We start from the raw sequence: 17,359 nt of genomic DNA, 5'->3' as shown, positions 1-17,359 counted from the left end.
TTATACTAGTTCCTCCAGATTCCCTCTCCTGCTTCCTACATTCTGCTCTCAGGCCCAAGGGTGCCCCATATGGCTCTGTGTCTTTGGCTTTAAGATGTGCTGATTCAAAGGGGAGTCTAGCAGGAGACACAGAGGAGGGAGGAGAGGGAGAGGTTGCCTTGGACTGGCTGTGATCTACTCACTGCTCCTCTCAAAGTATTAGTACCTGCTATGCGTGATTCTCCTTCCAGGCTCTGTAACTTTCCCTCACCTTGTCCCTTGGGGTCCAGGAGTGATAACTATTTGGCTGCTGCCATTTCTGAATTCATCCAATACGTTATGGCTCCCTTAACCCTGCCTTCAGTTTTGTGCTTAGCTTTTTATAACATTTATAACACTTAATAAAGTATCCTAATTTGAGTGTTCTACTTGTTTCCTGTTGGGACCCCAAATGATATACTTACTATACACTAATATTAACAGTAAGTGTTAACTAGGGGTATGACGGGAAACACTGACATTGTCCTGCTGCTGCTAAGTCACTTCAGTCGTGTCCGACTCTGTGTGACCCCATAGACGGAAGCCCACCAGGCTCCCCCATCCCTGGGATTCTCCAGGCAAGAACACCGGAGTGGGTTGCCATTTCCTTCTCCAATGTGTGAAAGTGAAAAGTGAAAGTGAAGTCGCTCAGTCGTGTCCGACCCTTAGCGACCCCACGGACTGCAGTCCGCCAGGCTCCTCCATCCATGGGATTTTCTAGGCAAGAGTACTTGAGTGGCTTGCTATTGCCTTCTCCATGACATTGTCCTAATCCCTATCAATAGTTCCTTTTCTTTATGGGAATCAGCAGCAAATTTTAATTTCAGCCATAATTCTACCTAGTTCTTCAACTCCTACTCAGAAATTGATATGCAGTTGAATAAAGGGGACCTTTGCTAATCAAACTAAGCTGTTGTTCATTGTTTTTAGTTACTAAGTCATGTCTAACTTTTTGTGACCCCATGGACTGTAGCTCACCTGGCTTCTCTGTCCATGGCATTTTCCAGGCAAGAATATTGAAGTGGGTTGCCATTTCCTTCTCCCGGGGATCTTCCTGACCCAGGCATCGAACCTGAGTCCCTGCATCTTCTGCAATGGCAGCTTTATGGCTGAGCCACACCTAAGCCTAAAACCATTAGCACATTTTTTATAAAGATGCTGACTGATGCATGAAGAAAGTAGACACATAGATAAGAGGGAAGCAACCTTGATTCTTGATACTCTCAAGATGGGCACAACTATCAGTCAAACGCTCTAGGAGTAAAAAAGAATCCCTGCTCTTTGGCTGTCTGAAACAGTCTCTCCAGGAGGTCAGTGGCCAGCCATTGTTGACAGCCGAGCTTCTCACAAGCTTCTCCACTTTCAGAGCTGTCTCTTACACTGATTTCTTCAGCTTAAAGAAGACTTTGAGGACAAGAATATCCGATTCCAGATATCTACCTGAATCAACCCTAGGGGCCCATGGAAACATGAATTCAGGACTTAGTGGTCTTTTTAAGCCACTAAATATTGGAAATATTTTAGTTATGAGAATTATCGAAGGGGGACTTCCCTTGTGGTCCAGCAGCTAAGACTCCACATTCCCAATCTTTGATCCCTGGTCAGAAAACTAAACCACAACGAAGATCGAAGATCCCATATGTTCCAACTAACACCTGGCGCAACCAATACATTTTTTTTTTTTTTTTAAGAACTATAGAGGTAAATTTCAGTAATTCTGGGGTACAAGGAGCCTGGTTTCATTTCTGAAGCTTCATCTGTCCTTGCAGTATAAAAAATATCTGAGAATGGGGTTTTGTGGCCTTGGCAGGGATAAGTTTTAGATTTCAAGAGAGAAGGAAGGAGTCTTTAAGTTAGGAAACATGGCTAAGTGGTGAATAAGCACAGGCACTGAGGTTTTTAAGAGCAGCTGGGTTTGGCAAATAGAAGGCTGTTCCTTCGCTCCCTTTTTGTTTTCTTTTCTCCTCTGCATACTGAGGCAGTCTTCTGGGGTCTCTGAGTATTTCTCTGGTCACTGGTCAGACCCGCAGGAGAGCTTCTCTGATTCTGAGAACACCTTGAGAATGAACTGTTCCGAGAAGCTTCCAAGCCTTTCAGCATGGCAGGACCAGGGGTGGCAGATTTCTGATGAGAGATGGTCCTGCTTGCAGGGATCTGCATCAAAAGTCATAAGGCTGGCAGATGCTGCTAAAAAAGCAAGCACATTCCATTCAAGGCGGTGCTTCTAGCATACTGCAGCTGAAGAAGGGACATACTCTGGGCTAGAGCCAAGGCTGAGTGTTGGAGAGTGACTTCAGAGGTAAAGCTTGACCTTTTTCCCCTTAAAGAGGAAACTATCAGGAAGGGATTCTAAACCATGAAACAAGTCACTAAGGTTGCTTTTACTATCCCCAAGCTCATGGCTCACAAAACTATTGTTAATCCTGGTCTCACCATGTAGCTTTAGGAATGAACACACTATCCTATGATGGGTATGTTTTAAGTTATGTCTTCGATGCATTTAGTATCTTCAACAGAAATGCACATCAAGATTTGCTATAAATAATCCTGATGAGGATAATCAAAAGTTGTGGCCACGTGACTTCCTAGTTTTCTTTCACTTTGATTTATATCTGCTGTGTTCTTTGAGATAACAGAGACTCCTATTTATTACTGCTAATTCCTTGACACAGAATCCCCCTGAAGGATATGTATCATTTCCCTTTTCTCCCAAACATACATGCATGTTAAAAATCTTTCCTGTAAGTGGGGAAATTTATAGCAAACAAAAAATTGATGCATCAGTTCAAGTTTTCAGAGAAATTCTGAAGGGACTGAAGCAAGTACATTTAGCTAAGCTGCACAACAACGTGAGGCTAATTCTGGGGAAGAAGGAGGGAAAGCGTGACTAGGAAAATGTAGATAGCAATAATTGGACAGTCTCAAAATGACAACTCTGAGACATGAATGCAGAGCCAAATTCATTTTATTTATTGTTTTTATTTATCTTTGACTGCCTTGGGTCTTCGTTGCTGCACGCAGGCTTTCTCTAGTTGCGATGAGTGGGAACTACTCTTCATTGTGGTGTGTGGGCCTCTCATTGCCGTGGCTTCTCTTGTCACAGAGCACGATTAGTAGTTGTGGCACACAGGCATAGGTGACCCTTGGTATGTGGGATCTTCCCAAATGAGGGATCGAATTCATGCTCCCTGCATTGGCAGGTGGATTCTTAACCACTGGACCACCAGGGAAGCCCAAATGATTTTAATAATGTCTCATCTGCATTGTGTTATTTGGTCTGAAACAGTGCTCTGAGCACCTGCCATGGACTATCTGATTTCGTCCTCACGTCAACACTCTGAAGTGTGGGTACTGTGGTTAGTTACATTTGCTAGATGGTGAAACTGTGGCCCAGTCACACAGTTTGCAAACAGTAGATCAAGTATTCAAATTTGGGTCTGTCTGACTCCAACAGTTCTCCAACAAATGTATGTCATTTCATTTCTCCAACAAATATAAATTGGGCGCCCACTCTAAGTCAGGCATTGGTAATGGACAGACAGTGGTATCTGTCTGCAGGATGTTTATAATCTAGTACTGGTGATGAACGTAAATCACATATTTGGGTTAGAATTGTCATACACACCACAAACAAATGGTAGAAGATATTCTCTTATATATCTCAAACTGCAAGATCATGCCTGTGTCGGATTCCCATGGAATACGACTTGAATGGTGGACTAACCCTAGTCTTGGTAGAGGACCAGGAAGGCTTTTCTAAGGTTTTGAACCTTGAGACTTGAAGAATGATTTGGGCTGATTGGGAGGTAGGAGAAGCTTGCCAGAAAGGAGTGTTTTAAGCTGCCCACCTAAAGTACTCAATTCCGGAAAGAACCTTAGCAGTTAGAAGAGATACAAAGTAGTCCAAAGTTGAAGCTCGGAGGGTGGGCGAGTGTAAGTGAGGGTCAGTTCAATTCAGTTCAGTCGCTCAGTTGTGTCCAGCTCTTTGCAACCCCATGGACTACAGCACTCCAGTCTTCCTTGTCCATCACCAACTCCTGGAGCTTGCTCAAACTCATGTCCATTGAGTCACTGATGCCATCCAACCATTTCATCCTCTGTCGTCCCCTTCTCCTCCTGCCTTCACTCTTTCCTAGCATCAGGGTCTTTTCCAGTGAGTCAGTTCTTCTCATCAGGTGGCCAAAGTATAGTTTCAGCTTCAGCATCAGTCCTTCCAATGAATATTCAGGACTAATTTCCTTTAGGATGGACTGGTTGGATCTCCTTGCAGGCCAAGGGACTCTCAAGAGTTTTCTCCAACACCACAGTTCAAAAGCATAAATTCTTCAGCGCTCAACTTTCTTTATAGTCCAACTCTACAGTCCAACTCCAACTTCATAGTCCAAGGTTCAAGTGAGGGTAGCCAAAGATAAACTATAAAGGTAAGAAGGGTAAGCTATCCAGGGTCATGTGAGCCAGATAAAGATTTGGACTTCCTTGGTGGCACAGTACATAAGAATCTGCCTACCAATGTAGGGGACACGGGTTCAATCCCTGGTTCAGGAAGATGCCACATGCCTCGGAGCAACTAAGCCCATGCACCACAACCTCTGGGCTCGAGTGCTCCAACTATTGAAGCCCACACGCCTAGAGCCTGTGCTCCACACAAGAGAAGGCACCGCAGTGGGAAGCCTGTGCACCACAATGAAGAACAGACCCTGCTCACCACAAGAGAAAGTCCGAGCAAAGCAATGAAGAGCCAGTGCAGCCAAACATAAATAATTTTTTTAAAACAGATTTTAATCTTGACTCTAAGAGCAACAGGTTTCCAAGGAAGGATTTTAATAAGGAGAATATCACCCATGGGTTTCCACTGATCATTCTTGCTGGAATGCAGTCAGTGGAAGGTCAGTTAGAAATCTGTCACCATGGTCCAGACTTGGACTAGGATGATGGCAGCAGAGAAGGGGAGAAGTGAGTAGATACTTAGGAGGCAAATCCCTAGAAATGAAGGATAAGAGTGGGGAATTGTGTCCATCAGGGTGCCTGAATCACTTATCTATTGCTGCAAGACAAATAACCTCAAACAATAAGTATTTAGTATCTCACATAGTGTCTTGAAAGGTCAAAGACCTGGGAGCAGCTTACTTGGGTGGCTCTGGCTCAGTCTATCATGAGGCTGATGTGAAGTTGTTGGCGTGTGTCACAACATTCTTAAGTCTTCATTGGGGCTAGATGATCTGCTTTCAATCTCACTCGCATGATTGACTGCAGGCCTCAGTTCCTAACGACGTGGAGAATGCCTGATGTGAAGGTTGGTTCACCCCAAAGTAAATGATCAGAAAAATAGAGAGAATGTGCAAAGTGACCAAGAAGAAAGCTGCGGTGTTGTTCTGACCAGTCTCAGAAGAGACACACCATCACTTCTGCCACCTTCTACGGTTAACACAGACCAAGTCTGACACAATGTGGGAGGGGACTACACAAGGACACAAGGGGACTACACAGGAGGCACAGCCTGTTAGGGGCCACCTTGGAGGCTGACTACCACTGTGCTCATTGTGAAAAAGACGGCACTTTCAAATGAGGGTAATTTGAGAAGTTGTGTCTATGTATGAATAGTTGTTTTGTCTTCTTACACAGGGACAATTTACAAAGATGTGTGCAAGGAAAAGAAAGACCACAAAGGAATAAAGACCACACTGGAAGCAGTAGAAGCTGTTATCACCCCCTACACCCAAGGGCCAAGAGGAGGGAGAGGTTGCTGGAACTCCGAAGGTGAGAGAGTCATGGACAGCAGGCCCACCTTGAGAGAAGCTGAGTTATTCTGTCAGGCGACACGGCCAGCCATGTGCCTGGACATGCGGGGAGCTGACTGCTATCACCTTTCTCTAGCTATACATTCAATGACATCACGTGGGTAGCCCCATAGGTTTTGGTTGGTAATATAGCAGAGATACCAGTGAATAATATGAACCAGAACTTTTTTCTTTTTTTTTCTTTCAGAGACCCAGTTGTTAAACATTTACAAGCACACTGCTAGACACAGCCAGCCTGAGGCAACCTCTCAATGTGGGAGCTAAGAAAACTCACACTCACTCTCAAGTTAGGAGGAGGACCAAACTCAACCAGGAAGCCAGAGAACACAGAGGCCTCTTGACTCAATTGATTGCTCTTGACTTTCTCTACTCAAACCATCCCCTGGGGGAGACAGCAAGTAAAGGAGGGTGGAGCATGGATCCAGCACACAAGGCTGCGTATCAAGTATGATTCTCCAGCGCCTTCCGTGAACAGCCATGTAGACGGCGATTCAATTCACTGGACACTGAAAAAAGACAAAGTATCACTTGTCACAATCTCTTTTAATTATAAATTTGTACCCATCCATATCCCTCCTGCTTCCCCACATCAGTGGGGGTAACTTTGGCAAACAGCTGAAAGCTGGATTTTCTAGTAGAGTCAGAGAACGAGTTCATTATTTTGTTTAACTTTTTTAAATAATAGAAATTGACTCTAATTGAGAAAATTTATTAAAAAGGTGTGAGAGAGCTCAGAGAACTGAAAAAGGACCTGAAGAACAAGGCTCATGAAGGCAGAAACAGGGCAACTCTGAATCACCCAAGTGGTAGGAAGTATTCAATGATCTCAGAGCACCCCTGATGAAGAAAATCCTTCTTCAATTTTTTTTTCTTTCATAACAGTCCTTGAGTTATTCTGTTCAAGATGCACTGTCAGAGGGCATCCCTGGTATTCCAGTGGTTAAGAATCTGCCTTGTAATGCAAGGGACACCAGTTCCATTCCTGGTCTGGGACGATCCCACATGCCACAGAGCAACTAATTTAATGCACCACAACTACTGAGCCTGTGCTCTAGACCTCGGGAGCCGCAACTACTGAGCCCGTGCATTGCAACTACTGAAGCCCACATGCCTAGAGCCTGTGCTCCACAACAAGAGAAGCCAATGCAATGAGAAGCCCACACACCGCAATGAAGAGTAATTCCTTTCCACTGCAACCAGAGAAAGCCCTCGTGCAACAATAAAGACCCACCACAAGCAAAAAATAAAATAAATATATCTTAAAAAAAAGAAAAAGATGCACTGTCCTGGAGTAAAATTTGATTGGCCAGCTTCAGTCACTAACTACTCTTGGCAAAGAGAAGCCAAGGGTTCCTTAACAGGCTCACTGGGACTCACAATAAGGAGCCAGGAATCCCCAAAAAGGGATTCATAATTAAGAACAGGAGGGCGAATGGATGCTGGGAAGCCAAGGAGCAGCAAAATGTCCACTACTGCCTGGGACATGACTTTGCTCCAGGGTTCCTCCTCATTTGGCAGGTAGGGAAAAGAACAACTTTCAGATCATTAATGTGGAAGTAACGAGGAATTAACTGTTCTTTAAAAATCTCTAGGCATAATGTCAACAGTTCAGAAATGTCACACGATTTGACATTAAGAGAATTAATCTTGAAAAATCACAGGTATGTAAATAAATGTTGGAACTAAAATAAATAGCATACTGAAAGAAAAGCTGAAATGTGCTGATGTTTTTAAAAGGAAGGTTAGATGCCAAATATCAAACCTGATGAAAAGATAAGTGTGTTCCAGTTGCATTCAGAGGAAGTGGAAAATCTAGAGTTAAAACAAAAATAGGCTGTGAACACTGGGAGTTTGTGAGAGGCTTTCTGGTATACCTCAGTTGTAACTATGAGCTAAGAGAAAATGCTTGATGTTTAAGACCATGGGTCCCCTGACCTGCACTGCTCTGCTCTCGTATCCACTCATCTAGGCCCTGCTGTCCTTTCAAGACCCCACACACGTGTCTTCTCTCAGAGCTTCCTGGACCAGCTCAATCCAGCCCAATTCACAATTAAACAGCACTTCTTGTTCCATGTACTCGGCCCTTCCTAAACGTCCCCATAGGTTGTTCCACATCTTCTGATGTGTGCATCCTGATCCTCATCGAGTCCGAGAATGTTGGAAGCAGGATCTCTGTCTTATGATGATAATAAGTTGGCTGTGGAGGTTTAAAGTAACTTTTTAAAACTTTGGTCTTTCTTCCCTTTTCTAGTTCCTCTTCTGCCTTCACCCTGAAAGTGAGGACCTTAGTGAGGATTTGCCTCTTCTCCCTCTGTTTTTCTGCCTCACAGTGTTCTTGAGAGAAGTAATGAAAGCATACATGTAAAAGACCAGACTTACACTCACGTTTTAATTTTGTTTGCTGCTCTTTCCCCTGTCAGCCGAAATCTAAGTGCACAGGAAGATTCTTGAAATGGTTACTAATATTGATGGTATTTGCTTCGTGCTGCACGTCCTTCCTCAATGATCTCACCCTTGGTCAGTTTCAGCTGTGATCTTTAAGAGGGTGACTTGCCATCTGCCTTCAGCTGATTCATCTTCCAAGCCCCGGGCCCGTATTTCCAATGGGAAGTTCTGTAAACATCTCAGACTCAACACATCCTGAATTGAACTCATCTTTCCATACAAACCTAATCCTTCTTTTTACTGAGGTACTTGATCACAAGTTATAACCTAGCTAGATGTGACTTCAGCTTGAAATACCAGTAATGTCCTAGCTCCAGCATCTCCCATTCACTCTCTCCCATCCAATATCCTAGTAGAGAATATCTTGTGTTTCTAATGTTCTTTTTTCTCTGCAGCCCCATGTCTGACTTTCATTAAATCTCAACTGAAACCTTACAAGAATGTCCTGGCTAGTTCCTCTATCTCTGCCCCCCACCACAGCCCGTGCTCTACACTGTCATTAGAGTTCTTTTCCTAAAACACTGGTAAGATTTTATCAAACTCCAGCACCCTCCCCACATACATCAAAGCTTTTAGTCTCCTTCTTACTGCATGTAAGCAGTCCACAGTTTTCAGCCCCCGCCAAACTTTCCAGCCTCATCTCCTCTGCAAACTCCAAACCTAATGCCACCCCCTATTTCACATTCCCAAAATATGCCCTCCACTGTCACACAGTTGATTTAGTTAAAGTTGCTTCCATTGTCTTCAATAGTCTTGCCATCCAGGATCTTCTTAATCTTACATCTTCTAAACTGCTTTACTAATTATAACAGTTAAAATCAATTGTTCGTTTCAAGTAGTAAATACTCATTACCGAGAACTAAATGTGCGTTGGGGAATTTACATACATGATCACAGGAATCCTCACCACAGTTGAGTAAGTTGGGAATTACATGACCACAATCCCTTACCCAAAGTCATGAGGCAGATCATGCTTCCAAATTTAGGATATCTTGCTTTTTTAGAAAGACAATAAAGTGGACTGAGTCTCAGTTTCCCTATCTGTAAAGTGGAAAGGGTAAGAACTAGCGTGGTACTCACCTTGTGGAGTTGTTGTGAAACAGGCGAAGTGTTCCATCAGAAAAGTGCCTAATGAAATGGACTTATTCAATGAATTTTGGGAATCTATTGACTTGTTATAATTCATAATACAGCAGCTTATAGAACAATGCCTTGGTAGGAAAATAAACGCATCAACTTGTATAAATACCTAATTTGTATCAGAAAAGTAACTTGGATGGTAATAAGAGCCTTCATTTTGCTGGAAGTTGTGTTTCTTTTTCTTTCTTTACTTTCACTTCCTTCTGCTACTTACCACACCCTTTACTAAGTGTTTCCTACCAAAATCACAGGCCTTCTGCCACTGCAGTAAAAATGGTTTCTTCAGTTTTCTGACCCTGGAGAAGGAAATGGCAGTACTCCAGTACTCTTGCCTGGAAAATCCCATGGATAGAGGAGTTTGGTAGACTACAGTCCATGGGGTTGCAAAGAGTTATTATTAATAGATAATTTTCTCTGGCCAAAAAAAAAGAAAAAATTATACTAGATAATTATTCCCTTCCTCTCTGACAAAAACCCTTCATGACAATTACGCTAATTTTAGGAAGTCATGTAAACACTACTAACAAACTCATCTACTTTACTCTTCCATGGGATGTAGATGAGATCAAGAATGTAGTGCTGGCAGGGACTTTGAAGTTCAGCTGGCACACATGATCTGGGCTTATTTAAATATCTAGAGGCAAATCTCGTTTTATTGCACTTCTCAGAGTTTGTGCTTTTTACAAATTGAAAGTTTGTGGTTACCCTGCGTTGAGCAAGTCTATTGGCACCATTTTTCAAAAGGCATTTGCTCACTTCATGTTTCTGTGTCACTGCTGGTAATTTTCATAATATTTCAAACTTTCATTATATTTGTGTGGTGATCTGTGATCAATGACCTTTGATGTTACTATTGTAATTGTTTTGGGGCACCATGAACTGTGCCCACGTAAGATGGCAAACAATTGATAAATGTATATATTCTGATTGCTCCATTGATGGATTAGTCCCCCATCCCTTTTCTCAGGCCTCCCTATTCTTTGAGACACATTATTCTAATTAGGCCAATTAATAACCCTACAATGGCCTGTAAGTGTTCAAGTGAAAAAAAGAATTACACACCTTTCACTTTAAATGAAAGTGAAATTGTCAGCAGGGTGACAATATACAGGCTATTTGTACTCTTTTCCCAATTTTGAACCAATCTGTTGTTCCTTGTCTGGTTCTAACTGTTGCTTCTTGACCCGCATACAGGTTTCTCAGGAGGCAGGTAAAGTGGTCTGGTATTCCCATCTCTTTAACTTTCCATAGTTTGTCATGATCCACAGTCAAAGGCTTGAACGTAGTCAATGAAACATGTTTTTCTGAAATTCCCTTGTTTTCTCTATGATCCAACGAATGTTGGCAATTTGATCTCTGGTTCCTCTGCCTTTTCTAAATCCAGCTTGTACATCTGGAAGTTCTCGGTTCACTTACTGCTGAAGCCCAGTTTGAAGGATTCTCTTGATATGCTGAGTTATACTGATCTATGTCCAAATATTAACCAACCTTGCATTCCCGGAAACCACCCCATCCTAACCACTTGTTCATGATGTATTATCCCTTTTTTCTTATTGAATTTGATTTGCCAAAATTTTGTTAAGGATTTTTCCATCTATGCTTATGAGGAATATTGTCTGTAACAGTTTTCCTTTCTGTAACATCTATGCTTAGTTTTGGTGGCAAGTTGAGCACTAGCCTCATGAAACGAGTAGAAAATTACTCCTTCCTTCTATCTTTTCTGAAATAGTTTTTGAAAATTTGTATTATGTCTTCCTTAAATGCCTGATAAAATTCATCAGTGAAGCCATCTGAGCCTGGAATCTTGTTTGTGGCAAGATTTTAAGTCATTAATTCAATTTCTTCAGTAGGTGTAAGATTATTTGGGTTTTCTACTTCTTGTTATGTGAGTTTGATAAATAGTGTCTTTCAAGAAAGCTATTTCATCTAAGTTGGACAATTTACAGACACGAGTTGTTTATAGTATCTCCTTTTACCCTTTAAGGTCTGTAGACTCTGCAGTTGTGCTCCCTCTTTTATTCCTGATGTTGCTGATTTGTATCTTCCCTCTCTCTCTCTCTTTTTGGCCATGCTGTGCAGCATGCAGGATCTTCCCCAGCCAGGGACAGACCCTGTGCAGTGGAAGATCCAAGTCTTAACCATTGGAGAGCCAGGGTTTCCTGTACCTTTTTTTTTTTTTTTCTATTGATCTTTTCAAAGAACCAACTTTTGGTTCCATTAATATTCTCTGTTTTTGTCTAGTTTCTGTTTCATTTATTTCTGCTCTTTCTTACTTCTTTCTTACTGCTTACTTTGAGTTTGTGCCAAGTCGCTTCAGTTGTGTCCAACTCTTTTCAACCCCATGGACAGTAGCCTGCCAGCCTCCTCTGTCCATGGGATTCTCCAGGCAAGAATACTAGAGTGGGTGGCCCTTCTCCAAGGGATCTTCCCAGTCCAGGGATCAAACCTGGGTCTGTTAGGTCTCCTGCATTGGTAGGTGGGTTCTTTACCACTAGCACTACCTGGGAAGCCCCCTTAATTTACTCTCATTTTTCTAACTTCTTTTCCCCCCACCTTTACTGAGATAATTGACATATTGTGTAAATTTAAGGTGCACACTATTTTAAATTTTTCTTAAGGTTAAAACTTAGATCACTGATTTTAGATCTCTTTTTTTTTTTCTAACAAACATTTAAAGCAATAAATTTCACTCTAAGTACAGCTTAGCAGACAAATTTTGATATGTTGAGCTTACATTATCAAATAATTCAGGATATTTTCTTATTTCCCTTGTGATTTCTCTTTGATTCAGGGGTTATTCAGATACATGCTCTTTACTTTCAAAATATTTGGTGCCTTTCTCTTTATCTTATTGTTATTATTGCTCATTTAATTCTATTATGGTTAGAGAACACATTCTGTAAGATTTCAGTCTTTTGGTATGTATTGAGATTTATTTTATGGCCCAGGATAGGATCTGTCTTGGTGAACATTCCTTGCATACTTGAAAAGAATGTGTAGTTTGAAGTTGATGAGTGCATTATTCTATAAATGTCAGTTAGGTTATAGTGTTGATAATGTTTTTCATATCTTCTACAGCCTTACTGATTTTTCTGGTTGTTTGTTTCTATCCATTACTATAGAAATATTTAAAATTTTCCAACTATGTTTATGTAGTTGTCTATTTCTCCCTTTAGTTCTATCAGTTTTTGCTTCATGTATTTTGAAGTTCTACATATATAATTATGTATCATAGCAATGCTTAAAATCATTATAAAATGTCTCTCTGCCTCTTATAAAACTTTTCTTGAAGTCTATTCTTTTATTAATGTAGCCAGTCTAACTTTCTTATGTTTATATTTTTAGATGCTTTTACTCTATTTATGTTTCTGTTTTTAAAGTGTGTCTCTCACATACAGCAAGTAGTTGGCTGTTGCTTTTTAAATTCAGTCTTACAGTCTAACAATCTCTTCTTTTTGATCAGAGTGCTTGGCCAATTTAAAGTTAATGTAATTGTTAATCTGATTGTATTTTGGTTTACCATTTTGCTGTTTGTCTTATCTTTATTATTTCTTTCCTACCTTCTTTTATGTTAAACAACTATTTGTAGCATTTCATTTTAATTCTTGTATTGATTTTTAAGCTATATCTCTTTGTATTATTTCTTTAGTGATTGAGCCAGGGATTACAATCTTTAATTTCTCCCAATCTACTTAAAGTAAATGTTAATTTAATGTTGAAACATAGGAAACCTGTATATAAATATTGAGAAATGGAGTATTTCCTGCCATATTAGAAAACAAGCATGTCACAGTCATCAGTGATCCTCGTCTTCCAATGTGAGCTTCTGAGCCCTAAGCCTCTCAGGAAGAATACCTGCGATCCTACAGCCAACAGGACTGTGGTCACTCCTTAGGTGAGCCCAAAGGGAGCTCAGGATGTGAAAAACACAGGATACTGGCCTCAGATAGCTGAGATGCATATGAAAGGAATGAACCCCGACTCTTGAATCTTCCCATACATAGAAAAGGGCTAAATTCCTTAACTTGGGATATCTGGTTTTCTTTAACTTCCTTTAAGTCCTTTAACAAGGGCTTCCCTTGTGGCTCAGCTGGTAAAGAATCTGCCTGCAGTGTAGGAGACCTGGGTTGGATCCCTGGTTTGGGAAGATCCCCTGGAGAAGGAAAAGCCTAGCCACTCGAGTATTCTGGTCTGGAGAATTCCATGGACTATATGGTTGCAAAGAGTCAGACACAACGGAGCGACTTTCACTTGGGATATCTGGTTTTCTTTAACTAACAATAATCTTTTGATATTCAGATTACCTGCCCTTTGTTGCAAAATTTCTATATAACCTGGTTCCCACTCTCACCTCCTCAGAGCAGTTCTTTCAGGGTCACTTGAGATGTTGTCTCCTGGGCTTGAAGTCCTAAAAATTCCCACCAAATAAAACATAATTCTCAACTTTTAAGTTGTGAATATTTTTTAAGTCAACAATATATATAAACATAGGCTTCCCTGGTGGCTCAGAGGTTAAAGCGTCTGCCTCCAATGCGGGAGACCCGGGTTCGATCCCTGGGTCGGGAAGATCCCCTGGAGAAGGAAACGGTAACCCACTCCAGTATTCTTGCCTGGAGAATCCCATGGATGGAGAAGCCTGGTAGGCTACAGTCCACGGGGTCGCAAAGAGTCGGACACGACTGAGCGACGGAACGGAACTGAACGGATATAAATCTATATGTATTATAAACCAAGGAATACTAGACCCCAAGTTTGTGCTCTACCATTCCTGATTCATGGTGAGATGTTCAATTTTAAACCATACCTTAATAGTTATAATCTAACCCAAGTAAGTCAAAACCAATTTCTCACTGGATTAAGAAATTTTCTAAAAAAGTTTGTGTCTTTATGCCATTAGAAAAGCTAGTAATGGGAAAACCTGAGCAGCTCACTGAGATTTATTCCTTGACTCTGAAACAAGCATATGGAACATTTAAATTTCAAAGTTGAAAGAGAATTAAAAATCCTCTAGTCACACCCTCATTTTGAACACAAAGATGAGAAATCCAGACAACTAAGATCACATACATCCATTTATTTAGTAGTTTACTTAAAATTTCACATTCATTCTAAAAACATTTGTTAACTGCTTTTTTGTCATTGAAGATATAAAAGTGAGTAAACACTAAAAGTCATTGAATTGTATACTTAAAATAGGTGAGTGTTATGGTAAAATAGGTGAGTGTTATGGTAGGTAAATTATACCTCATATGAAACTGTTGGGTTTTTAAAAAATATATTTATTTATTCAGGCTACCTTGGGTCTTAGTTGTGGCATGTAGATTTCTTAGGTGCCTAGTTGCCCCACAGCATGTGGGCTCTAGTTCTCTGATCAGGGATCAAACTCAGACCCCTCATTAGGAGCGCAGGGCCTTAACCACTGGACCACCAGGGAAGTCCCTGAAACTGTTTTTCAGTTCAGTTCAGTTCAGCCGCTCAGTCAGGTCTGACTCCTTGCGACCCCATGAACCGCAGCACGCCAGGCCTCCCTATCCATCACCAACTCCCGGAGTCCACCCAAACCCATGTCCATTGAGTCGGTGATGCCATCCAACCATCTTATCCTCTGTCATCCCCTTCTCCTCCTGCCCTCAATCTTTCCCGGCATCTGGGTCTTTTCAAATGAGTCACCTCTTCGCATTAGGTGACCAAAGTATTGGAATTTCAGCTTCAACATCAGTCCTACCAATGAACACCCAGGACTGATCTCCTTTAGGATGGACTGGTTGGATCTCCTTGCAGTCCAAGGGACTCTCAAGAATAAAATTCAGTCCATCAAGGCGTTCACAATATGAGACAGGCATAAACAATTATAAGAAAATGTGAACGTGCTATAACAGACCCGTATGCTTAATCACGTAACATTGGAGTACCCTGGGGCTCAGGCTTGGACCTCCTGTATTTTCTTTCTACAACCACTCCCTTCATGATCTCATTCACTGTCATGGCTTTAAATATCAATTGTATGTTGATGAGTCCAAAATTTTTATCTCCAGCAGATGTCTCTACCAAACTCCAAACTCACTAATCCAGCTGACAACCTGACATCTCTCCTTTAAAGGCTGTGTATGTGTGCAAAGTCATGTCAGTCATGTCTGACTCTTTGCAATGCTACAGACTGTAGCCTGTCAGGGTCCTCTGTCCATGGGATTTTCCAAGCAAGAATACTGGAGTGGGTTGCCATACCCTTTTAAAGGGGATTTTCCGGACCCAGGGATCAAACCCACATCTCTCATGTCCCTTGCACTGGCTGGCAGGCAAGCTCTTGACTGCTATCGCCACCTAGGAAGCCCCCATTTAAAGGCTCAGTTTAGTTCAGTTCAGTCACTCAGTTGTGTCTGACTTTTTGCGACCCCACTTTGCTTTCTGCCATAAGGGTGGTGTCATCTGCATATCTGAGGTTATTGATATTTCTCCTGGCAATCTTGATTCCAGCTTGTGCTTCACCCAGCCCAGCATTTCTCGTGATGTACTCTGCATATAAGTTAAATAACCAGGGTGACAATATATAGCCTTGACATACTTCTTTCCTGATTTGGAAAGAGTCTGTTCCATGTCCAGTTCTAACTGTTGCTTCCTGACCTGCATACAGGTTTCTCAGGAGGCAGGTCAGGTGGTCTGGTATTCCTATTTCTTTAAGAATTTTCTACAGTTTGTTGTGATCCACACAGTCAAAGGCTTTGGCATAGTCAATAAAGCAGAGGTAGTGTTTTTCTGGAACTCTCTTGTTTTTTCGATGATCCAGTGGATGTTGGCAATTTGATCTCTGATTCCTCTGCCTTTTCTAAATCCAGCTTGAACATGTGGAAGTTCATGGTTCACATACTTTTGAAGCCTGGCTTGGAGAATTATCATCTAAAACTCAACATGTCCGAAAACAAATTTCTAAACTTCACTTCCATATCTGCTCCATCCACAATCTTCATCACTGCAATTCATTAATAGCTTCATCTTCCCAGTTGAGTGAAATGAGTGAGTGAAAGTTGGTCAGTAGTGTCTGACTCTTTGCGACCCCATGGACTTATACAGTCCATGGAATTCTCCAGTCCAGAATACTGGACAGGGTAGCCTTTTCCTTCTCCAGGGGATCTTCCCAACCCAGGGATCGTACTCAGGTCTCCTGCACTACAGGCGGATTCTTTACCAGCTGAGCCACAAGGGAAGCCCAAGAATACTGGAGTGGGTGGATCTGCCCAACCCAGTAATCGAACTGGGGTCTTCTGAGTTGCAGGCAGAATTTTTTACCAAATACTTCAGCGTCATCTTTGACTTATTTCTTTCCCTCATTTATTCCATCATGAGATCCTACTAGCTCTTCCCTCAGCAGATATCCAGAATCCAACCACTTCTTACCATCTCCCCTGACACAATCTTGGTCCAAGCCACAATCTTCTCTTGTCCAGATTATTGCCTTGTCCTCCAACAGTCCACATTCCATAAATCAGAGGAACCTTTAAGATTGTAAATCAGATAAGTCAGTTTTCATATCAAATCCTTCAAGGACTTCCTATCACATTCCTAGTAAAGGCCAGAGTCCTCACAATTGCCTCCAGGACCCCATGAAGTCTTGGCCCCCATCTCCACTCTATTATATCTTTCTGATCTAGTCTCTACTGCTGTTCTTTCTGCTCACTTTGTTCCAAGCACACGGGCTTCCTTGTTGTTCCTCAGATATTATTGGCAAGCTCCAACCTCAGGGCCTTTGTACTGGCTGTTCCCTCTACCTGAGCTCTATCAGATATCCCCATTTCTCGCTCCTTCAAATCTTGGCTCACATGTCCTCTCCTCACTGAAGTCTTCCTGATTACTCAATTTCAATTTGTAATCAATTTGTAACCCCCAACCTAAACCTAACACGCTTGTGCAGAGACTTTCTATTGCTCTTCCCACTCTGTTTTCTCCATAGGCACTTGTCACTT

At 41.7% G+C, this 17,359-nt stretch overlaps 1 long non-coding RNA gene across 1 annotated transcript in view; it reads right to left on the bottom strand.

Annotated features, from left to right (window-relative positions):
• Positions 1-1,565: 1,565 nt before the first annotated feature.
• LOC148775859 (uncharacterized) overlaps positions 1,566-17,359 on the bottom strand; it is a 125,984-nt gene continuing 110,190 nt past the window's right edge. The window contains exons 6-7 of the long non-coding RNA XR_016038900.1: positions 16,794-16,891; positions 1,566-6,322 (exon numbers count right to left, since the gene is read on the bottom strand). This is a non-coding gene — a long non-coding RNA (uncharacterized LOC148775859). The remainder of the gene's footprint in view (positions 6,323-16,793; positions 16,892-17,359) is intronic.

This window comes from Moschus berezovskii, chromosome 13, assembly GCF_049115385.1.
Source record: "Moschus berezovskii isolate FMDL1 chromosome 13, NW_MosBer_1.0, whole genome shotgun sequence".
Classification (NCBI taxonomy): Eukaryota; Metazoa; Chordata; class Mammalia; order Artiodactyla; family Moschidae; genus Moschus; species Moschus berezovskii.
The sequence above is the reverse complement of the archived record's forward strand: the minus strand, read 5'-3'. Positions and strand labels throughout refer to the sequence as shown.